The sequence below is a fragment of the Strongylocentrotus purpuratus genome, unplaced genomic scaffold, assembly GCF_000002235.5.
Source record: "Strongylocentrotus purpuratus isolate Spur 01 unplaced genomic scaffold, Spur_5.0 spur5_scaffold_9, whole genome shotgun sequence".
NCBI classification, from domain to species: Eukaryota; Metazoa; Echinodermata; class Echinoidea; order Camarodonta; family Strongylocentrotidae; genus Strongylocentrotus; species Strongylocentrotus purpuratus.
The window spans coordinates 31,492,369-31,517,269 of record NW_022145615.1 but is presented as its reverse complement, the minus strand read 5'-3'; the positions used below and the strand labels follow the sequence as shown (position 1 = coordinate 31,517,269).

At 37.5% G+C, this 24,901-nt stretch overlaps 2 long non-coding RNA genes across 2 annotated transcripts; one reads left to right on the top strand and one right to left on the bottom strand.

The window, feature by feature from the left end:
- The first annotated feature begins 1,258 nt into the window (after positions 1-1,258).
- Positions 1,259-4,559, top strand: LOC115920487. Its single transcript, XR_004062373.1, has 3 exons — positions 1,259-1,624; positions 3,912-4,027; positions 4,305-4,559. It is a non-coding gene; the product is annotated as an uncharacterized LOC115920487 (long non-coding RNA).
- A 7,078-nt stretch (positions 4,560-11,637) lies between these two features.
- Positions 11,638-15,005, bottom strand: LOC115920765. Its single transcript, XR_004062528.1, has 3 exons — positions 14,628-15,005; positions 12,157-12,266; positions 11,638-11,758 (listed from the first exon to the last, which is right to left on the bottom strand). It is a non-coding gene; the product is annotated as an uncharacterized LOC115920765 (long non-coding RNA).
- Positions 15,006-24,901: the final 9,896 nt, after the last annotated feature.

Below are 24,901 nucleotides of genomic sequence, written 5' to 3'. Positions count from 1 at the left end.
TCTGTTTTCCAACATACTCATTTCTGCGTGTAGTGCTTGCGATCTTCAGCAAGATTGGGTCAATTTCCTATATCGTTTTGATACTTCTAAAACCGTACAACATACACTCATAGTTTTTTTCTCCCTAAAGATTGTAGACAGCTTCTTTCATAATGTAGTCCTATGAAGTAAACTTTACCTTTAAACCCATGTAGTCCAAATATTTGCTATCATATGAGATAGAAATTCCTTGCACGAACACATTCCACTTGATGCTTCAAAGTATTTTCATGAAGCTCTCAAGGTTCTCGAGTCCATTTAAAGGATCACCCACAAGTATCATGAACGCTTTTTACATTATTCATGAGCATTTCGAAAAATAAACATACATTCATGTGCGATCAATGACGAAAGAGGAAATACTTTTAAGTGTTAACCTTATATATCTGGATTGGAACCTTTCAAAAGGTCAACAGATTTTTGTTCATTCAAAATGACGTCATAGAAATCTCGCAAAAGTGTTACGGATTTTGTCGGGGGTTCTTTTTTTCTTTGGAGGGGGAGGGGGGTGAGTGGCGGAGGAACTTTCTTCTTATTTTTTTAAACTCAATCAGAAGATGAGTATGAGGCGCCGTTTGTAAAACAATTATATAGGCAAATTATATGTTATATAATCATTATTTAACAAATCATAACCATTATTTACATATAATGCAAGAAAATGTACATTTTTATTTGTATATAATTCTTAACACATTTTTATTATTTATAAATAATGACAAAGAACGTTTCATTATTTATATATAATTGCCATTATTTATAAATAATTACAATTCACACTTTCATTATTTATATATAATAAAAAGCGTATTTCAATTATATAATATATAATGAAAAGCACATTTCCATTATATAATATATAATGAAAAGCCATTTCCATTATATAATATATAATGAAAAGCGTATTTCCATTATATAATATATAATGAAACGCACATTTCCATTATATAACATATAATGAAAAGCGTATTTCCATTATATAATATATAATGAAAAGCACATTTCCATTATATAATATATAATGAAAAGCACATTCCATTATATAATATATAATGAAAAGCACATTTCAATTATATAATATATAATGAGAGGCGTATTTCCATTATATAATATATAATGAAAAGCACATTTCCATTATATAATATATAATGAACAGCGCATTTCCATTATATAATATATAATGAAAAGCGCATTTCCATTATATATTAAATAACGATTGTGTATGCAAATGTCAATGGTTGGTAACGCCCATAATATGAATATTCATGAGCTTGACTGATATTATTATCCTCTATTCCAGGCACCTTTCCATTTTGTGTTCTTTGTGCATTCTTATCAGAAATCCTACGTGCGGTAAATAAGTCTCTGTATCACCATTCTCCTTCTTATTTGTATGCAGATTTGGTTATAATGATTGATAACTGTAATCATCCTCATTATTTTAATAAGAAATTTTTCTATCTGTGATGGAAGTTTTTATGTACGATTGCCTGATCTGAAGACAAGACTTTCGCTGCATGCATATTTAATGTATGACGTCACCCACACAGAGTGAGAGCTCGAAGTTTTCTTTGAAAGTTTGATGGTGAGTACAGCTGTAATTACGTTCAAATCTCGTAAATTGAATCATATTTATAAACATATCTGCTGTAGGTATGAATCTGCTGATTTGTCTGTACATTATGAAGTGGTTTAAAATGGTTATATCTGATGAATTTAGGAGTAATCTACACTCGAACTTTTGATTCGTTATTTATCGTCGTGAGAAATATTTCAGCTCGATTGCCATCGTCACTCCTTGATCCTTGGCCCAAACTTTCGGGCGAGACCCTCTCTGAAAATTAGATACGAGTAGGCCTATAGGGTCTATAGGCAGATCACTTCACTAGCGCTAGCTGCATCAATGATCCAAGCTTTTTGTTACTTTTAGGTCCAACTGTTGAAAAACTACTTTCATAGTTGGGTCAGAAGAAAGTTAATAGCTAACACTAAGCATGGTCACAGTTGACATGAGTTGTGAACAAGCGCCAAAATTTGGACCAGATACCGAGATAGTTAGACGAGTACGAGAGTAGAAAATTTGAGGCCTAGGCCAACAGACCAGTAAATAATTGGACTACCTGTGAACAGGCGTGGATCCAGGATTTCTTAGGGGGGCCCAAATTTGAAAAAAATCTGCACCACCCCACTCTTACATGCAGGTTCCGCTAAACGTTTCCCTAAGTAGGTGAGGGAGGGGGGGTATTTACGATCAAGTAGAGCGTTGTGAAATTGGCGTGGTGACTAAGGGCGAAGAAACTGCGGGGGTCAAGGGGTGGAACCCCCAGAAGCTCAGGGGTATAGGCATTTAATTGCGGTCAGATGAGCATATTAGCATACCTTATTTTTGACACTGGCAGGACACTAATTGGCGTGACTATTCTTTCTTTCTTTATGAATTTGCCATTGTCCCACAAACGCATTAAAAAGTATAATTTATTAAACATTGAGGAAAAATCTCGGAAAATTATGTCATTTCAGCAACATTTGTAAATCACCGGTAATCACCGGTATCAATTAGAAATAAACCACGTTTGAATTATATTTGGGGGGCATCTGTCACCCCCCCCCCCCCCCCCCATCAGTACGCCAGTGCCCCCCCCCCCCCCCCCCCCCCCCCCGATCTACACTTAACTGATCTCCCCTACCTTTCTTCTTTCTCTTTTTTTCTTTCCCTTTCTCTCCTATTTCCCTTTCCTTTCCCTTCCTACTCTCTGTTTTAGGTTTGCTAGGGGGAGGCAAGGGCCTTTTGGCCCCCCCCCCCTCCCCGATCCACACATTGTTGGCAGGATTAATCGCAACTGTTCTCCCCTTCTTATCATCCTTTTCTTTTCTTCTTCCTCTTTTTTGTTCCCTTTTAGCTCTCCTCTATCCCTTTCCCTTCCTTCTCCTTTTTTTTTTTGGGGGGGGGGGGAGGGGGGAGGGAGGAGGACGCAAGGGCCTTGCCCCCCCCCCCCCCGAACTACAACTTGTTAGCGGGAAAATTGCAACTGATTTCCCCTTTCTTTTCTTCTTCCTCTTTTTTCCTTCTCTTTATCCCCTCTTTACTTTTTTTCTTTCCCTTTCCTTCCTTCTCTTTTATTTTTTGATGGGGGAGGGGGAGAGGTTACAGCTGGGAGGCAAGGCCCTTTCGGCCCCCTGATCTCCTTTTTTCCCCATTTTCTTTTCTTCTTCCTCTTCTTTCTTTCCCTTTCTCTCCTTTTTCCCTTCTTTTCCTGCTCTCTCTCTCTCTTTTTTTTTTTTTTTTTTTTTTTTTTGCGGATGGGGGGGGGGGGGGGGGGGGGGCCAAGGCCCGCTCGGCCGCGCCTGTCTGTGAATGTGATACCCGTAGTCGTACAGAGTCTTGTAGCTATCTAACAAATTAAAACACGACCCCCCCCCCAAAAAAAAAATATTCAGTCTAGACTACATTGTATACAGGGATACGTATAGTGGTGCCTGTGTGTTTCTTAAACTCTTTGTTGGCATAGCCTAATTTGCCTCTGCTCTAGGCTCTATCTTTGAATTTTTGTTTGCTGTAAACACGATTAAGTTTTCTCTGTCATATATAGATCTAGGTCCGTACCTTTTTTGCGTTTTTTTCAATTTGATAGAATGAACAGTTACGAGACATGCATCTAGATCATCTAGAGACTGTAGATCAACTAGATCTGGATCAAGAAATTGAATATAAATTTCAATGTTAGATAATGAAGGAGGGCTTTTTTGGTAAAGAGAAAATCCAAATTAAAATAGAACAGTTAATTCTGCAAATGCTCATCAATGTTTAAATGATCATGCTCATTTCCTTTTATTCTAAGAATTAAATTCCCCCCCCCCCCTCTCTTTTACAGGAAAATGTACAGAGACACTTGTCGCAGTTAATGCATGCAGTACCAAATGCTTGCTTTCTTGGAGTATGTGCTTGAAACAAGAATGTCCTGGAGAAAACAGACCACCACAAGAGAAGGTAAACATATTTACTTTTGATCTAACTTGATCTGTTTATATTTTTCAAGTAAAACAACATTTTGAAATGAGTGAGGTCAAGGCCAAGCTGGAGGGGATGCGAAGGGCTGGTTTGAGAAGTATGTATTAATGGGATGGCTATGTATGATTCCACATGAAAAAATTTGAGGCCTAGTCCTACAATGTACATGCAAGACATTTTTATGTTCCAACAGAGATACATGTATGATGTAGGTATCAATGTTTTACTTTCATTCTCTTCTCTTTTCATTCAACAGACATACATGTACAGTATGGACTATGAAGTTCTACTTAGCCTCTTCAATGAACTGCTGGAGCTGCGACTGGGTATCAAAACCTTGGTATTATAAACTTCATAACCAGTGGCGGAGATATGTTGTTAGCCAGGGGGGAGGGGTCAGTGCCCCCCCCCCCCCCCCACTTTTTCAAGTACCCCCAGTATGCCCCTTTTATGGCCTTTTCACATAGGTAAAGTGCCATATTACTTTGACAAGTTCCCTTATTAATTTGTAAAATTGCCCCTTCCCCATTTCACCTCTGATAAGTGCCCCTTATCCTCCGACAAGTTCCCATTATTCTTTGCAATAAGTGTTCATTTTCCATTCTCATAACTGTCCTTTTTAATCTCTAGTAAGTGCCCCTTTTCAACTACGAGAAATGCCCCCTTTCACTTTTGATAAGTGCCCCCTCCATCTCCTGATTAGTGCTCTTTTCATCTCTGATGAGTGTCCCATTTTGTCTCTAATAACTGCCACTTTTATTTGACATGCCCCCTTTTCCTTCCTAATAAATGCTCTTTTTTCTGATCATAAGTACCCCTTACCCTTCTCATAATTACCCCTTTTCATCTCTCATAAGTGCCTTGTTTACTTTAACATGTGCCTCTTTTTCTTTTTAATAAGAGCCACTTCCCCGTTCTCATAATAGCCCCCTTTCACCTCCAATAAATGCCCCTATTAAAATCTGATCTGCACCTCCCTTTTTGTCTCGCCTACGAGCAAAAAGTGAGACATAGGCGCTGCTTTTTCCGGTGACGGCGGCGGCGACGGCGACGGTGTCAACATCAAAAACTTAACTTAAGGTTAAGTTTTTGAATTTTTGATATAATTTTCAAAGTTTAAGTTTTTAGTCAATGAAACTTAGACTATAGGGTTATCAAGTATTCCCAATCACGTGAGTAGAATTTCAGGTCACAAAGTCAAGGTCATTTCAGGTCAATAGACTTGGACTATGTTGTGGCATCATCATCGAAAACTTAACCTAAGGTTAAAGAGAAGGTTGAGTACTGGGAAGAGGTGAAAAATAATTTGTGAGCGTTATGATTCTTATTATGCAAGTGTGGAAGAACATCAGATAAGACATGTTCCCTGAAAAGCATGGCTCTTCAAATGCCTTCATATTCTAAATATGTCATGTAACATCGTAAAACTCGGGGGTAGGATTTTTACGCCATGTGTTTGTTGTGTACCATATATATCTTTCTGTGTACAGTGTTTGTAACTTTCCCAAGACTTGGCCAAATTTCTTATCATTTTGATGATTCCAGAACCTTGCAATACACACAAATTGTTATATGCTAGATGATCAACCTTTTCTGGTCGATTCCACACCGTTTCTTTCACAATGCAATCGCATGACCAGAACTCAACTTCATCTTTAAGTTTTTGAATTTTTAATATAATTTTGAAAGTATAAGTTCTTAGTCAATGAAACTTGGACTATAGGGTTATCAAGTATCCACAATCATGTGAGTAGAATTTCAGGTCACTAAGTTAAGGTCAAAGGTCATTTTAGGTCAACAAACCTAGACTTTGTTGTGGCATCAACATGAAGATATTGAATTTTTAGCATATTTTCAAAATTGTTTGTTCAAATTCCATGAAACTTGTACCCAAGGGTTTTCATGTATCACAAATCATATGACACAAATTCCAGGTCACAAGGTCAAAGGTTACAAGGTCAAAGCTCATTTTAGGTCAGCAGACTTGTATTATGTTTTCACAACTTAATTAATATGAGAATTAATAAATCAATTTTTTTAATTAATTTGTTCATATTTCATTCAAGTTATCAATCATGGTACAATTAATAGTAAATAATTCTTCTGATGATTCTTAGTCAATATTCACTTCAAAATGATGATTATATTCAGAGGATTTCATTTTTGGGGTCCTGCTAATGGGCCACCCTGCCTATAAATAATGTTCCAACCTCAATTTTTCATCATTTCGAATTGCATAATGCAGACGAGACCGCCGAGAGCGTTTACCTTGTTTTAAAACTATTGCACTTTTTCCTTTTTTTTTTAAGTAACCCTTTTCATATCTATTATCTGGTCAGTGCCCCTTTTCATGCGCAATAAGACTAGCATCTCTTTTCACCTTTTGATAAATTCCCTTTTAACAATGATACGTGCCTCTTTTCCTTTCCAATACCAAAGGGACCTATCCCCTTTTCATACATGCCCCTATCAAAATCTGGTGGGTGCCCCTATTCCGTTGAAAAATGCCATTTCCCATTCTCAAAAGTGCCTTTCTTCATTCCTGGTGAGTGGCTCTTTCTGTAGGTCTAAGAAGTGCCCCATTTTCACCTCTGATAATTACCCTTTTTACATGACACATGCTCCTTTTCCCCTTATCCCTTTAGTGTCCCCTTTTTCTCTCATCATTAAACGCGCCCCTAATTTCAAGCGACTAAGAGTAACTCCCCCCAAAGCTCGCTCGCATTTATAGATGATATAATTACGTTACTTATTAAAGGTCTTTTCAGTCTTCCATGGTGAGAATGTGCTTATAACCCCATTAGGATTGGGTTTTTCCCTCTTAATAAGATGAAATTTTTGTACTGCGAACTCACAAAACTTAAAATTTTCCTCGCTCGCAAATCAATTTTCAGACCATCACACCAAACTGATACTTAAGCAATATCTTGTATGGTGTATAAAGAGAAACAAATGTTGAAATCGTCCCTGATAATGTAATCACAATGTAGGGGTATATACCATTGTCTAAAAAAATGGATATTTTCACTTTGAGATTCCCTTTTTTCCAGAAAGTGCCTATTTTGTTGGTGCCCCCCCCCCCCCACTTTGGAAGACGCTCCGCCACTCCTGGGGGGGACACATCAGTCAAAAGCGCGCACAGGGGGGGGGGGGGGGGGTTGAGGGGTAATGTGCCCCCCTCCGAAGCTGAAATTTTTTAACCTGGATTTGGTCAAACTCCCAATAGATAAATATCATTCACAATTCTCTTCAAGCAGTACGTGTAACTTCACCTTGCAAGCAGTATGTTTAATTTTTTAATCACCTTGTATATTAGGCCCTGTATTTCAGCTCAAATTGTTTAGTGATTGTGGACAGGCGAAGCAGGAAAATAGAAAATTTGGCCTTCATACACACAACCACACTAGTGACACCATGAAACAGAAACACTATTACAATGATTACCGGTACTGAAACATAGTTTTCAAACTACCAAGGAGAGGTAACCAGGAACCAAGGTATAATACAATGATGCAATTTTACCCATGTTGTAGTAGTACATGGTAGTCCCGCCTCTTCTTTTATGCACATCCTTTCCACTGCTATCGCAAGTTTTAAAAAAAGGGCCCAATGTCTGCATAACTAAGCAAGGTAGGAGTTCATTAAAAACATGATGTAAAATATTAAGTATATCACACCAAAGCATCTCGATCTGACAGCACGATGTGGAGAAAAGTTAATGGTGTAGATAAATACACAAGAAATATGTTCATCGGCAGTCTAAGTCAAGCAATCATTTATAAAACTGAGGCTTTGCCAAGGCATCCATTTTAAGTATGTGTCTATAGGGCAAATAAGATGTAGTCAAGTACTCAAGTTACCACCTGTCAGCCAAGATCAAACTTTTGGAATATAAGAGTTTTGGGGAGGGGTCATCTTTTATCAATTTCTGTTTATTGATAATAATTATAACATTTGGTAATGGGCCTATGAGTATGATTTATATATTGTATAAAACAAGCAACTGTTAATAAAAGGTCTGATATACCTTGGTGCGTGTGTGGACCACGGAGTAACCATCACACTAAAGGATGTTATATACTATTGTACAGTATTATTGTTTCTCTGGAAAAAATTGCAATCATTGAGTCATAGGTATATATATTTTTTTTAAAAGAAATCAGCATGTTTTTATAATGTGTTTTATAATAAGGATGCAGGTCATGATACAATACATTCCCTGGAGAAAAAAATAGTGCTCAGATTTAGCCTAAGTATGCTTTGTTGAATTTTTAAAGAAAAAAGTAATCTACAAATGGAAGTAGCAGATGAGGTCATTTGTGCTTAATATTTGACCATCAATGTTATAATCTGTAAACATATTAGTTTGTTGTAAGAAAATGAATAAATTAAACATGTTTATTATCTTATATACAGTATTCCCTTCATATCTTTTCTTTTTAGTGTGCATATATGGTTGGATAAATAGAATCATATGTGGAAAAAATCTGGAAACAGAATGTGAGAGTTCAGAGAGAGAGAGAGAGCAAAAGAGAAAGGAAAGGAAATGAGAGAACTGTTTAATGGTGAGAGATGTTGATGTTGTGAAAATGAAAAATTTATGATGCAGTGAGACAGCGAGAGAGAGAGAGAAAAAAAAAATCCATCTTATAAATGCGTTAATCGCCTCGCCGCTATGCGGCTCGTGGGCGATGCTCTGCATCGTCATAGGGACAACCCCCCCCCCCCCCTTAGCAAAAAGCTAGATCCGCCCCCCCCCCCCTCCCCCTGATAGGCCCTGACAATGAAATCTGGAGAACATACAGATTCACAAGGGCTGGACTACTCGGTCTTGTGGATCAAATAAAGAAATAATGGAAGTTATTATAAAAGTATGTTTTTCTCTCTTGTTATGATAATTGGAGAAAAAAACCCTGTTAATTAGATTATATTAGTTTTAGCTTCAACTGTTTGATATTAATATGCATGTGGGCACAAATAGCAGCAACTGCTGTAAGTGATATCTACGGTATTCCTTGAGCTGCGGTAAATGATCTTATTGTATATGCCACTTACTGGTTTTCCATAGACCTGTGCACAAATGTTATCATATAATGCTATTCAAAAAAGTTCAATAGGATGGTGTACAAATCGAATATATTATGCCATTCTTTCCACTTAACTTCATGTTATTCAATATCCGTGTCATTCAAACAATACAGGCAAACATTCCCTGATGTCATTAAGTTTACATCAATCTATCTTGCTTCTCTCCTTATAAACAAGCCATCTTCATTGGAATTCACATCCTGAATTCCAATGAAGATAGACACCTCTCTTGCATTGTACATGAAATATCCATTCACTGATCTCCGCACGAAGTACCCTCAATTTTACGCACAGAAAGCTCACACTAACCCGTAACCAAAACCACCCTGAAATGATGACAATATTCAAAAGATCAATTCATTTGTAATCAAGTGTGGATTTTAATTCATTTGATCCCTTGATAGTCTGGGTTCGGTATACCGAAACAGGGGAGGGAGCAGCTTGTGGCGTGGAACCATAAGGACCAATGAGGTTCTTTTGGGACATAGTTTATATAAAATTACCAAGCTGAAACCTACCCTAATACCAGTCACATAAATCAATGCTCAACTGAGTATTTGTTGCGTTTTCCTCAATCATGACTTGTTGAGTTTTGTGCAGAAGTGCTACAATCCATTGTTTGAGAATGTATATAGCGAGTAGTCCAAATCAGGAGGGTCGCAAACTCCTTCTCAACCTCCATTGTTACATCTTGATTCCTGAAGAGCCTTGTGATTTGAGATGAACTTGGGAGAAGTTCCCACATTGTTTTGGAGGCACACGCTCCTTGTGCTGACTGCTCCTCTTCAGCAACTACTACAGACAAGTCCACTTGTATCTTTGTAACCAATTCCAAAGCCAGCTGTTCATGAATAAAATGTAAATTGAAAGAAGAAAACAAAATCCAATATTGTTACAAGCACTTTAAGTTCTAAAGCTGACATCACAAGTATATTTCTTTTTCTTCTTTCTTGTTGTTTTTCTTCTTCTAGTAATCTTCAAAGGGCTATTAGTTTTATATAAATTCACTGTTTGCTCAACAGGAGTACATTCCTTATTTTCTGTGCCAACGAGAGATCCCAGATTAAAATATTACTTCTCATTATGGTCTGAAATGAAATACCATATTGCCAAACATGTATTTTATTACTAATATACTACATGTCTGAGTAAAAGATCTAATCAAACATTCCGACCATTGTTTTAAAGACCGTCAATACTACTGGGCCAGAAGGGATTAGACCACCCAGCCAGGTCACTGACAGGTGGCTATCTCATCAACTCAGCTCTCAACTAACATAAGAAAGAGAGGATCATGGGGGACCAACAGACACCGATTGGGGAAGTTTTCTATATAGAGAGAGCAAGTAGGACAGTGGGGCTTTAAGAATAGCAATTAGCATTCATAGAAATGGCATAGAATTTACATCCTTAAACTTTAAGCTTTGAAAACCTCGTTTTGATTTGAGTGTAACTTTTGAGTTATTAACAACCAAAAGTTTCCAGTGATTTGTTTTTGTTTCACTTTTAGTACACAAACATATTTTTCTTTATCACACTTGCAGGATATAATCATATAAGATCATTTGATCTTGTACTGCTAGGCTGCCCCCCCCCCCTCCCCCTCTATTATACGAGTGTGAAAAAGAATACAATTCTTTGTAGCCTTTCTTAATCACTAATCAAAATTTTGAACTTCAGTTAATGTTGTTTAAGGAATATATTATGAAAGTGAGATGGATTGCAGGTGGCAAGGGTGTATTGGTTGAGAATTGCAGGTAATAATTCATGCTCTACTATGAGCCAACTTACTTCACACACTATCATCTTGCAGCAGGGTAAGGTTTTTACAGAAATTTTAGAACTTGCAATGGGATGTACTTAAATATCAACTTTGTACAATAGCAGTATGTAGAAAGGAATTTAGGATAACCTGACTTTGGGTCTGCCAATGCTTAACACAAGCTTTATTTCATCAAGATATATGGTTATTGCTCAAGTTGTGATAGGGTTTTATATTAGCTTTAGGGTTAATATTACGCTTAGCTATGGATCCAGGATTAAGATTAAGAATTCATTTTGTGTTACAACATAACCACTAAACAATAGAGCAGGTCGTAAAAATCAGATACACGTTTCACAAACTGGGGGTCAGTGTATTTTTAGTTTACTAATACAAAGGAAGATTTTTAAACTGCCAATGATGAGTATCAATACATACAGCTCCACCAGCACCTGGAAAATCTGATTGTACGACACTTGTTCCTCAAGACATTTGCTCAACATCAATTTCATCCCGGGATCCAACACTAGACCTTACCCTACACCTAACCTCAATCCCAATTGCAACCCTCGGCCTAACCCTACACATTTGACAAATAAAGCCTTGAGCAGTCGTTGCAGGAGCAAATGTTTGGTCACTCGAAATGCCATGACAGGCTCACTTGCTATGACTTTATCTGTTTCTTTACCAGATTTAAAAAATACCATTGCAATATTCATTATTAATTACCAGTCCATTGTGCTTTGCTCCTAATATGTCAGGCACAAGAGGCCATCGCTTTCAGGTAAGGGGCAGAACATCAAGAGTGGAACCTCAAGGCACCCCCTGATCTGTCAACAGGAAGCCCTCCTTCTCAATCCCTGGAACAGAATTATAAACAATTCAATAAATATTAACCAAATTTGAAATAAATAGCACTATTTAATATTTTAGTTGTCTTTAACGTTTACTTTTTCAGCAAAATTTGAAGGTCAATTGTTATTTTTTTTTTTTGCTTGTTGTTCCTTTTCATGTATTGGACCCCCCCCCCCCTTTTTTCCCCTGCACATGAGCTTAAAATGTTAATTCTAAAAAGGGAAACACTTCAGCAACGTGTTAGTAGACATGTGGATTCATACATAGCCATCCCATGAATACATACTTCTCAAACCAGCCCTTTGCATCCCCTTCAGTTTGACCTTGACCTCACCTATTCAAAATTTTGTTTTACTTGAAAAAACTAAACAGATCAAGTTAGATCAAAAGTAAATATGTTTACCTTCTCTTGTGGTGGTCTGTTTTCTCCAGGACATTCTTGTTTCAAGCACATACTCCAAGAAAGCAAGCATTTGGTACTGCATTAACTGCGACAAGTCTCTGTACATTTTCCTGTAAAAGAGAGGGGGGGGGGGGATTTAATTCTTAGAAAAAAAGGAAATGAGCATGATCATTTAAACATTGATGAGCATTTGCAGAATTAACTGTTCTATTTTAATTTGGATTTTCTCTTTACCAAAAAAGCCCTCCTTCATTATCTAACATTGAAATTTATATTCAATTTCTTGATCCAGATCTAGTTGATCTACAGTCTCTAGATGATCTAGATGCATGTCTCGTAACAGTTCATTCTATCAAATTGAAAAAACGCAAAAAAGGTATGGACCTAGATCTATATATGACAGAGAAAACTTAATCGTGTTTACAGCAAACAAAAATTCAAAGATAGAGCCTAGAGCAGAGGCAAATTAGGCTAAGCCATCAAAGAGTTTAAGAAACACACAGGCACCACTATACGTACCCCTGTATACAGTGTAGTCTAATTTGGGGAATCGTGTTTTAATTTGTTAGAAAGCTATGAGACTCTGTACGACTACGAGTATCACATTCACAGGCAGGCACGGATCCAGGGGGGCCCCCCCCCCCCCCCCCCCACCCGCAAAAAAAAAAGGAGAGAGAGAGAGATAAGGAAAGAAGGGAAAAAGGAGAGAAAGGGAAAGAAAGAAGAGGAAGAGGAAAAGAAAAGGGGGAAAAGAAGGAGATTGGGGGGCCAAAAGAGCCTTGCCTCCCAGCTGTAACCTCTCCCCCTCCCCCCATCAAAAAATAAAAGAGAAGGAAGGAAAGGGAAAGAAAAAAAGTAAAGAGGGGATAAAGAGAAGGAAAAGAGAAGGAAAAAAAGAGGAAGAAGAAAAGAAGGGGGAAATCAGTTGCAATTTTCCCGCCAACAAGTTGTAGTTCGGGGGGGGGGGGGGGGGGGGGGCAAAGGCCCTTGCCTCCTCCCTCCCCCCCCCCCCAAAAAAAAAAAAGGAGAAGGAAGGGAAAGGGATAGAGGAGAGCTAAAAGGGAACAAAAAAGAGGAAGAAGAAAAGAAAAGGGTGATAAGAAGGGGAGAACAGTTGCGATTAATCCCACCAACAATGTGTGGATCGGGGAGGGGGGGCCAAAAGGCCCTTGCCTCCCCCTAGCAAACCTAAAACAGAGAGTAGGAAGGGAAAGGAAAGGAAAATAGGAGAGAAAGGGAAAGAAAAAAAGAGAAAGAAGAAAGGTAGGGGGGATCAGTTACGTGTAGATCGGGGGGAGGGGTACTGGCATACTGATGGGGAAGGGGACTTGGGGGGGGGGGTGACAGATGCCCCCCAAATATAATTCAAACATGGTTTATTTCTAATTCGATACCGGTGATTACCGGTGATTTACAAATGTTGCTGAAATGACATAATTTTCCGAGATTTTTCCTCAATGTTTAATAAATTATACTTTTTAATGCGTTTGTGGGACAATGGCAAATTCATAAAGAAAGAAAGAATAGTAACGCCAATTAGTGTCCTGCCAGTGTCACAAATAAGGTATGCTGATATGCTCATCTGACCGCAATTAAATGCCTATACCCCTGAGCTTCTGGGGGTTCCACCCCTAGACCCCCGCAGGTTCTTCGCCCTTAGACACCACGCCAATTTCACAACGCTCTACTTGATCGTAAATACCTCCCCCCCCCCCCCCCCCCCCCACCTACTTAGAGAAACGTTTAGCGGAACCTGCATGTAAGAGTGGGGTGGTGCAGATTTTTTTGTCTACCCCCCTCCCCCCCCCCCCCTCCCCCCTCCCGGTTTTTGCTCATTTCGCCACTGCCGGTGTCACTATTACGTACCAAAATTTGGCTTACATAATTTCAAATTTGGGCCCCCCCCCCCCCTAAGAAATCCTGGATCCGCGCCTGTTCACAGGTAGTCCAATTATTTACTGGTCTGTAGGCCTAGGCCTCAAATTTTCTACTCTCGTACTCGTCTAACTATCTCGGTATCTGGTCCAAATTTTGGCGCTTGTTCACAACTCATGTCAACTGTGACCATGCTTAGTGTTAGCTATTAACTTTCTTCTGACCCAACTATGAAAGTAGTTTTTCAACAGTTGGACCTAAAAGTAACAAAAAGCTTGGATCATTGATGCAGCTAGCGCTAGTGAAGTGATCTGCCTATAGACCCTATACTCGTATCTAATTTTCAGAGAGGGTCTCGCCCGAAAGTTTGGGCCAAGGATCAAGGAGTGACGATGGCAATCGAGCTGAAATATTTCTCACGACGATAAATAACGAATCAAAAGTTCGAGTGTAGATTACTCCTAAATTCATCAGATATAACCATTTTAAACCACTTCATAATGTACAGACAAATCAGCAGATTCATACCTACAGCAGATATGTTTATAAATATGATTCAATTTACGAGATTTGAACGTAATTACAGCTGTACTCACCATCAAACTTTCAAAGAAAACTTCGAGCTCTCACTCTGTGTGGGTGACGTCATACATTAAATATGCATGCAGCGAAAGTCTTGTCTTCAGATCAGGCAATCGTACATAAAAACTTCCATCACAGATAGAAAAATTTCTTATTAAAATAATGAGGATGATTACAGTTATCAATCATTATAACCAAATCTGCATACAAATAAGAAGGAGAATGGTGATACAGAGACTTATTTACCGCACGTAGGATTTCTGATAAGAATGCACAAAGAACACAAAATGGAAAGGTGCCTGGAATAGAGGATAATAATATCAGTCAAGCTCATGAATATTCATATTATGGGCGTTACCAACCATTGACATTTGCATACACAATCGTTATTTAATATATAATGGAAATGCGCTTTTCATTATATATTATATAATGGAAATGCGCTGTTCATTATATATTATATAATGGAAATGTGCTTTTCATTATATATTATATAATGGAAATACGCCTCTCATTATATATTATATAATTGAAATGTGCTTTTCATTATATATTATATAATGGAATGTGCTTTTCATTATATATTATATAATGGAAATGTGCTTTTCATTATATATTATATAATGGAAATACGCTTTTCATTATATGTTATATAATGGAAATGTGCGTTTCATTATATATTATATAATGGAAATACACTTTTCATTATATATTATATAATGGAAATGGCTTTTCATTATATATTATATAATGGAAATGTGCTTTTCATTATATATTATATAATTGAAATACGCTTTTTATTATATATAAATAATGAAAGTGTGAATTGTAATTATTTATAAATAATGGCAATTATATATAAATAATGAAACGTTCTTTGTCATTATTTATAAATAATAAAAATGTGTTAAGAATTATATACAAATAAAAATGTACATTTTCTTGCATTATATGTAAATAATGGTTATTATTTGTTAAATAATGATTATATAACATATAATTTGCCTATATAATTGTTTTACAAACGGCGCCTCATAGATGAGGTTCCCAAGGTCTTGTGCTACAGCACGTACTTGAAAATGAATTGAAGCAATGTACGTCAAGTCTTTCCAAGACACACCTCGTTAAACTCTTTCTCTCTATCTCTCTCTCTCTTTCTCTTTCTACTCTCCATCCCTTTTCTTTTTTCTTTCTCTCTCCCTCTCTCTCTCTCTCCCTCCCTCTTTCTCTCTCTCTCTTTATATATTATCTCAAACCCCCACCCTTTCTCTTCTCTCTTCTCTCTTGGTATCTCTATCTCTTTCTCTACTCTCCCCTCGCTCTCTCTCTTTATTTCTCTATATCTTATCTTCTTCTCTCTCTCAACCTCTCTCCCCCATCTCTCCCTCCCTGTCTTGTTCTCTTCTCTCTTTCTTCCCCTTCCTCTCTCCCTCTCCGTCTCTCTTACTCTCTCCCTCCCTTCCTGTCCCTCCTCTCTCTCTGTACCCCCTCTCTATCTTTCTCTCTCCCACTCTCTCCCTTTCTCTCTCTCTCTCTCTCTACCTCTCTCTCCCCTCCCTCCTTCTCTTTCTCTCTCGCTCTCGCTCTCTCTCTCCCTCCCTCCCTCTCTCTTTGAGAGAGCGCTGATACATTCTTATATTCACTCGAGGACCTCTTGTCTGACACGCTTTACAGTGATTGACATGACCGAATAAGAGCTTGGTTTCCAGCCCAATGGTCACCCATTAATGATCTACTAGCTTTCGATTTCTCTTTCTTCCGATTCCTTACTTCGATTCTTGTTTAAATAATCTAAATACGTGTTGACGCAGAGATATTTTTTCTACATGAAGCTCATTTGTTGTGATATGATATTTGCTTTTCCTATTTGTGGTTCTGAATTGGACCACCTGATTTTATGTTTTTGATTTTTGTTTTCTTAAGAAAACAAATAAATTCAAGAAAAAAACTCAGTGATGCGTCGCGTCTTGGTTTGGATGTCATGATTGTTATTGACACTGTATAGATCTAACATCCCACAGATCAAACCTGATTAGAGTGATGTGTTCTGAATGATGTACTTGCTCATACCGTGAGATACTTCGACGATGTTACACCCTATTGACTGAGAATGTACTTCCAATAATTATGATCATACTCATGTATCTTTCCATGAGATGAAATTGCTCGGCGAGGTTAGGCTCATGACTACACGATTGTATTTGACAATGTATGAGAATCAGAAGAAAATATTGGTCTTAGAACGGCGTTCGATTTAATGACAAACATTTATAAAAAAAACAGATCAACAGTGCAACAGCGGAACTTACAAGTATAAACATGATAAAAATACACTTTAACCTGAGCAGTGCTTGTGCGTGCGTTAATTGTTGTAATCGTTGATAAAAAAACTAATCCATGGTATTATGTGTTTAGAAATGTATGAATTAGTGTCATATCTGTTACTATGCAAAGCATTATCAATTCTTTGTCTAGTTTACCCATTTCCAATAGTAATCAAGGTAGGTCTTTTCATGCTTACTAATTTGTTTTGCCCTAATTTCATCTTTTGCATTTGATGTTTTCGGTGGTAGATCAAAGGTTCTTTGAAGGGGGTACAGATATGTTTTCAAAACTAACGTGCGGATACGAAACATTAATCTTCCAATTAAAAACAAAATGTAACAAAGCGAAGAATAAAAAAAAACATTAACAAAAAGAGCGTAAAAGCCCCCCCCCCCCCCCCCCCCAAACAAACAAAAATGAGCGATTTCAAATTCGACACGGGAGGAGCTCACACTTTGTCCTGCGGGATACGCGTGCTGGAATGTCGCTTTGGATATCTAATGGATCAATATGCTATTTCAAGTTAAAATTATCGGATCTAACTTTTCGGAGATATTACATCCTTTGTTTATTATCCTATGTGGCCAGAAACAAACCCATGAGCTGGGATGAAAAAAAAAAGGGTATGAACTTTCAGACCATACGAAGCTTTTATTTTGTTTTACATTCGTGAATCCATTTAGAAAGGAATTGGGATGCTTATGGATCATGATAGTTAATGGCGGCTTCCGCAGGCCGAAAGCACTGCATAGATCCATCATCATAATTCTTTTTCTCTTCCTCCATGGAAAATGGCTCGATCTATCATCATGGTCACTGGCGGCTTAATAAAGATAATATTTTCCTATCATTAGTCAATGTCAAGGAGATCCCATTCCATTTGTTCTTATTTAGCAAAAAATAATTAGCATACGTCATTTCCTACTTGTTTAATAATAATGGGCCTTGGGATTTTTAGTTAAAATCTGAATTTCTACAAAAATTTATTTCAAGATAAATCTTTAATGAAAGTTCATTTCTGGTTATTAAAGTCATCCTTTTGCAGAGTAAATGGTAATAGTATACCCGATTGTCGTCCTTGACCTCAATATTCATTTTTTGCAATCTAATTTTCATGACCCGGAGAAAAAGATGGTTATTGAAAAACTGTCTTTTCAGAGGCAAACACTTACACAAACACGCGCTTCAATAATAATTATTTCCTTGAGGATTTTTTTTTTTATTATATCGCCCTAATAATGCATGAAAACATGATATCAATATATCGACGTTTCATTGAATTTTTCGTCAGCCTCAACGGTGAAAAAAATTTCGATGAAATTATTATCTCAAATGGAAATCACTTGAATGGGGATGTGCGATTCAATAAAATTTGATTAAAGAGAACACCCTGGTATGTTTTCATCAGCTCGAGATTGCCAAATAGCCCACTATTTCTGACTTGGGAAGTTACAGATCGCGTCCTCATCAGCTCCAGACTCGACCTCGAGAAATTAGCTCGAGATATTTTGCTCAGCGTTCGCCCATATAGTGCGAGTCTTCGGGCTGGAGAAGATGCATCGGGCAATTTGCAAACTAGTCCAAGATATCTTGGGATGATTATCTCCACTAAATATCCCGCTAATTGCAACTGCGGGCTGATGAGGACGCAAATTAGCTGGATAATTTGCCATCGGGGTAGGCAAAATAGCGGGTTATTTGGCAATATCGAGCTGATGATGACAGACCTCTATCGGAATTGAAGCAGGTGTATGATGGGTATTATTTAATGACCCTGGTAAAGACACAGGAAGAGAGCAGAGGAGAAGGAGATTCTCTTGTGACTGATCTACAAAATGAAAACGTGATATCCGTCAGTATGGCCTCAGACAAAGAACCCTTTGATAAATAGGTCACGATCATTTCCCTGTCAGCCCAAGCTTGATGACTGAGGGTACCCGATCGAAGGCCATTATTGATTCAATGACCTAGACTTTTCATCCGCAAAACAACATGTTTAGGTATATTTTATTGGGTTTTATTCCCCTTTGATTTTTGTTTAAACTATGTAACATCCCCGCAATCTAATTGCAATAATTAAAAAAAAACATCTGCTTGGTTCAGTTCAAAGATATTCACAGCATTCAGTTATACTGCTTTGGCTGATATATTGAATGGCTCAATAAACTTCCTCTGGCATTTGTTCGGTAGGTTTTATTGGTGTGCTTCTAACTTTGTGAGAATCACAAAACTCTCGTATATCTCGTTATCTCGTTTATCTCGTTATCCTACATAGTAAAAGTTATGCTGTGTACACTGGCAAAAAAGGACATTTTTTGTTGCGTTAGGAAAAATTTAATATAATATTTAACATGAAAGTGAGTTAAATCACAGAGAATGGAGTCTGGATTAAACTTTATATTTGTGTTAACAATATCACTAGGGAGCACTGTGGTATATTTTTTAAAGACTCTCATATAGGAGAGGTTGTGGGTTCGATCCTCGCTCGGTGCTGACATCCCTGCACAGGTTTTTTTCTTCCATATTTGGCCCTCTCTACAAAGGTGTAAATGGATACCTGTTAATGCAGGGGTAATAATAATAATTACAGAGTCCGCAGGAAGAGCAGAATTGATACTGATGTGGCCACCCAGGGTAATTAGCACCAAATTTTGTGTTCATTATCGAGTGTTCATATCGCATGACCTATACAAATTTCATGGGAATCTATATATTACTACCCAAAGTCGATCTCCCCAGTGAGACGGATTTACAAACCTCAGAGTTTCAGAAAAATACTCCTTCATAATCTGATCAAATCGTTTCTCATTTCCGGCACCTCTGAGGCCAAAGTCATTGCGCAAATTCTTTTGAAGAAGAAACAATCGTTTGGAGCACAGATCCGACTTAATGGAAATAATGAAGTTATTTTGAAAATTGAAAAACAAGAAATGCATCTTTTCCATGATTACCTTTAAAGGGGGTACCTCATTGAGCGGCGAATGCTTGCGAACGTAGCAAATGTGGGGTTTCGCCAAGGTTCGTAAAAGGTCGCAAAAGGTTGCAAGAAAGTTCGCAAACAGTTTCATTGTTGCAAAGAAATTTTATGTCTCTGCGAAGTTATTTTTTCGCAAACAGTTGCAAGCGTTTGCAAAACAGTCGTAAGTGTTTTTAATACAGTCGTTAGTGTTTGCAAAACAGTCGTAAGCTTTTGCAAACGGTTGTAAGACAGTGTCACTGAAGTTCTTTTTGATTCGCCAATGCTTAGCGATCACGTTACCGCAAGGTTCCTGTATAAAATTGACCCATTGTGTACCTGGAGTTAGAAAAAGGTCCCAAACATTTAAAAAAAAGTGACAAAGGATTTGCAAATAGTTGCTAATCTTCGCAAAAACTGTCGCTAACATTTGCTTTCAGTCTCTAATAGTCGCCAACTGCACTTCGCAAACACTTTCACAAACATTCGCTCAAAATTAATGTCACTAAACATCGCTAAACATCGCAAAGGCTTATGACTGTTTTGCAAATGTTATCTGTTATCTTGCATCTGTTTGCGGAACAATACATTTTGAACATGTTCAAACTAAATTTGCGACAGGAAAAACTATTTGCGGCAATGAAAACTGTTTGGCTAAACCCCAAATTCGCTACGTTCGCAAGCATTCGCCGCTCAGTGAGATACCCCGACGCCGTACATTTCCCATTTAATGACGTACACACCCTAGAATTGAGCGGTAGTTTTAGATCGTCTTTATATTCACACCACGTAGCTCACACACGGGGTGCTACAGTTTACCCTTTAAACACTCCAGAGAGGTGGCTTTCTACCCCCTAACGTATTTCAAACACTGATCGGGATGCTAACAAGCAATACAACACTAGCATTCAGATCACTCATTCTCCAGAATGGGACGAAATACAGACGCGAAACGATTCATTTCCTTCTCCTCCGGAAGTTTATCTGGGTGATAGTTTACAACGTACGAGAGGTAGGGCAACAGATCAGATGTCAACACATAATATTGTCTAAATCAGTTGAATTGCGGAATCGGAGCCAAGAAAACTAGCTTTCAGTTGACAGCTCTTGACATAGAAGGCTACTTTTTCGTCGAATAGGTAATACCGTCAAAATCGAATTCTGTTCGGTTCTTCCTCCTTCATTTCATTTCGACACCTCGCACGTCGTTTTAGAACAAGATTCTGTAACACATCTGATATGAGGTAGAGGCCGGCACAGCGATGGATGAAACCTGTCGTATAGAGATGATTGCCCTCTGGACCTAGATTATCTAGCTATAGTGATTTTATTGAAGTAAATATATCTTTTTCCCAAGGGCAAATTTTTCCTAACTGTCCTCGTGGTCCTCGATAGTCCTTCTTGTTATACTAGAATATTTGTGATATACATTTACGCCATATTATTTCCATTTCGTGGTTCTCCGGAAGTTTTTCTCAGTGACAGTGTACACAAGAAATAGGTCTCTCTATCTCTTTCGCGGTCTCTACCCATATCAAAACATGATTTACTTCATATTCTTGTTTTTTTTAGGAATGTGATCTGACGATGTAAGATTACACATCTGCTTCTTCAAATAAATAGCATAGCCAAACGGGATGAAAGGGACACTGTCACCATGTATATTGTTGTTACATTTTAATTTTCTCCCGCCAAAACGTGGGCATATTTGTCATTGTTTGATTGGCCGCATTGGGTGCCCAATTAATCCACATTTGCAATATTACACCCGGTGTGTTAATGTGTGTCCGTCAATTAGTGGGGTTATAAAACTTACAGGGCCCTCAGGTAGAACAACAGTGATGCTGATGAGGCTTCCACGGGTAAATTTTAATAATCCATTATTTTACTTTCAATTATTTGAATCGGTTGCGGCTTTTTCTTCTTTTGTATAAAAGGAGTGGCATTCTTTCACATGCGGCGGGTGAACAGACAAAGACATTTTAGCAGACATCAAAGTAGATTTGTCGAGGGTTGACGTCGTTTGCGTCGAGTGTTTTCGATTTGTATTCAAAGCGGTCACGGAAATCTCCACTTTATAAATGTTATAAGGTTACAAATGGCTTTCTGTTACCCGGAATAACAAAATAACACTTTTGTGTCACAGATTGCCGGTACAATTTCCAAACTAGAGATAGAAGAGAAAAATCACGATCATATTTCGAATTTAATAGCCCTGACAGGCAGAAAATGTAATTAATAAATTAGGTAAAGAGTCTCTTAAATTTCTACTATGAGCATCCACCACTGCCCTGGTCTGCACAGGCTTTGGAATCATTTGTGAATATAACAGTATCGTTACTGTCTTTTAAATCATCTGTGAAAGATTAGATTACCTTTAGAATTCGTTTGCTGAATTTGACTTGTATATTTCAACATTCAGGGACCAGCATTGTCCTTTTTCTGATTATTTTCTTCTTCGTGTTCTTCATAACTCGCTTTTCACTGAGTATTACTTGTTTTCTCTCATTTGTTTTCTGGCATTAAATGCTTTTGGCGAATTTTAGTAAATCATCGATTTCATGAAGAAGAAAAAATGCGCATCTTAATTCCTTTTCCATGGAGGATAGTTGAAGATTTTTTCGTTTCAATGGCTTTCGAATGTGTTTTTAAAAGTGTATGTACAAAAATGGACCTTGTGTTTGTTTTCGGTCGATCAAAAGAAAATTATCATGATAAATGTATAACAATTTTATCCTCTAAGATTCAAATCGCCACTTAAAAAAAATTATCATCCTGTAAATCCTTGCCTTATCTTGGGAGTGTTACAAAGAAGCCGACTCTTCTTTTAATGGAAATCTAATTTATGCAGGGATTGTTCCGATTGCTTTCAACTTTTAAAAAAAGTTATGTTATAATCTTATTACATTGGAGATTTATTTTAGTGTCATTAATACGGGATTCGGTTTTATAATAAGCCTGATAAAACGCAAAAACTATGAGAAAGTAATCCTGAAACGTGCTTGTTTTCCCATTTGCCGTAGACTTATTAGGGACTCATATAGCCTAGCGTGAAATGTCATTTCGTTAAATTGGTCAGATTTTGTTTTTAGGGGGGGGGGGGAATCGTTGCCTTTTCTTCTGGAAAACTTAGAAGTGTTTGGTTCAATTCAGATTGTTTGTTTATATCTTCATGATAATGTCAACAAGTTAAAAGTACATGGTCATCATCAGGTATGGTGGAAAGCTTATTTCATTGACAACTTAATAATTCTACACTTCTAGTTCTACAAGATCTTATAGGTAATGTTAAAGTAAGTATTGTCTTTGTGTCCATTCTTTCTTCCACGGTTTAAATTTGCTGTGTCCTTGAAATGAACGTATTATGTATTTACGTCTTATGATGTTGGCGTGGCCCATGAGCATTACATCTGTATACAATTCATTATTAAAGATATACCTGTTCTCTGTCATATGTAACTGCTAAAAGAACCCCCCCCCCCTCCTCCCCCGCCAATTCTATTTCTTCTTTTTGACTATGGTATATTATTGGAAGTTCATTGCAATAGAAAAAAAGACCCAAATACTTTCTAAAAATCTACTTTGGCCATTTTTAAATATCACCTTTTGAAAAGTGCGAATATAACAATGACGTAATATGCTATCCGAACATGTTTCCTACGGTATATATTTATATACATAAGGGTATTGGAATGTAGAGCTGCTTTCTCGAAAGTCTTAACGATCTTGTCATACTAGGCCTATTCAAAGAAAGTTGCATCTTTACGTCTCTCTTATATAACAGTTGGGAAATGTTTCTATTCTGCAGTACAAAACATGTGGATTGGTTCTCCTGTATTTCCTTTTCGGATAGAGATGTAAAGACTGACTCATGATTACACACAAAATTAATGACTTTCTCCTTTGGGTCATTAAGGGCATAAGGATCAATTATCGACGAAAGCTGTTGAATAGGGATGAAAAGGGATTTGAACAAATGGTAATGAATAAGAAAAACAATATTGTTCATTTGGGAGCTTTTGTAATCTTTGTAAAAGGCAAAGAAGATTTAGAATACTCGGTGAAAGAGTCACCTTTTGCCGTAAAGTTGATGAATTCAAATGACTTGAGCTGTAAATAACATTTGTATTCTAGGCTGTGCGTGGGAGGATCGTCTGTCCCCATTTCTGTTTGTATTTTTCTTCTTCCTTTACTTTTCTTCGACTGTATGTTTTATGATACGCTGTATCAAGAGCATCACTAAGTTCTGATTTACGATCCTCGGTTCGCATTATATAAAAACGCCAGTAACTTAAGTTGTGTCACTTTGTAGTGCAACTCTAATCACTCTTTACACCCACTCAAACAAAACACTTAAACAAAAAACACACACACTCTCTCTCTCTCTCTCTTTACCCCTCTCTCTCTCCTTTCTCCCCAATCTTGCCCATCTCTCTTTCTTTTCCGCTTCTCTCTGTCTCTCTCTCTCTCCTCGCTATTTCCCCTTCCTCCTCCTCTCTCTCAAGTTATCTCCATTCTTGCCCATAATAATAATAATAATAATTATGAAAACGATGCTTATAAAGTGCTTACCACTGAAGTCTCTAAGCGCTATAACAATTGAAAAAATAATACAATGATAAAGAATGACATATTAAACAAAACAAACAATTACAAATAAATCTATAAATTAAAATACATATGAAATATACATCAATTTGAACATCAAAAGCAATTTTGAATAAATGTGGCTCAAGACAAGTTTTGAATCGGATGACAATCTGACAGTTTTTGACATGTAAAGGTAGACCATCTCTCTGTCTCTTCTCTCTTTCTCTTTCTCCTCCTCCTCTCTACTCTCCCTTTTTTCCCTTAACCTCTCTCTCTCTCCCTCCTCACTTCCCCTCTACTTGTATACTTTTCTCTCTCTCAATCTCTCTCTTCTCTCTGTCCCGCACTTTTTCTATCTGTCTTTGCCTTGCTACATCTGTTTTAATACCTCTTTCCTTCCCCTCTTTCTCTCTCTTT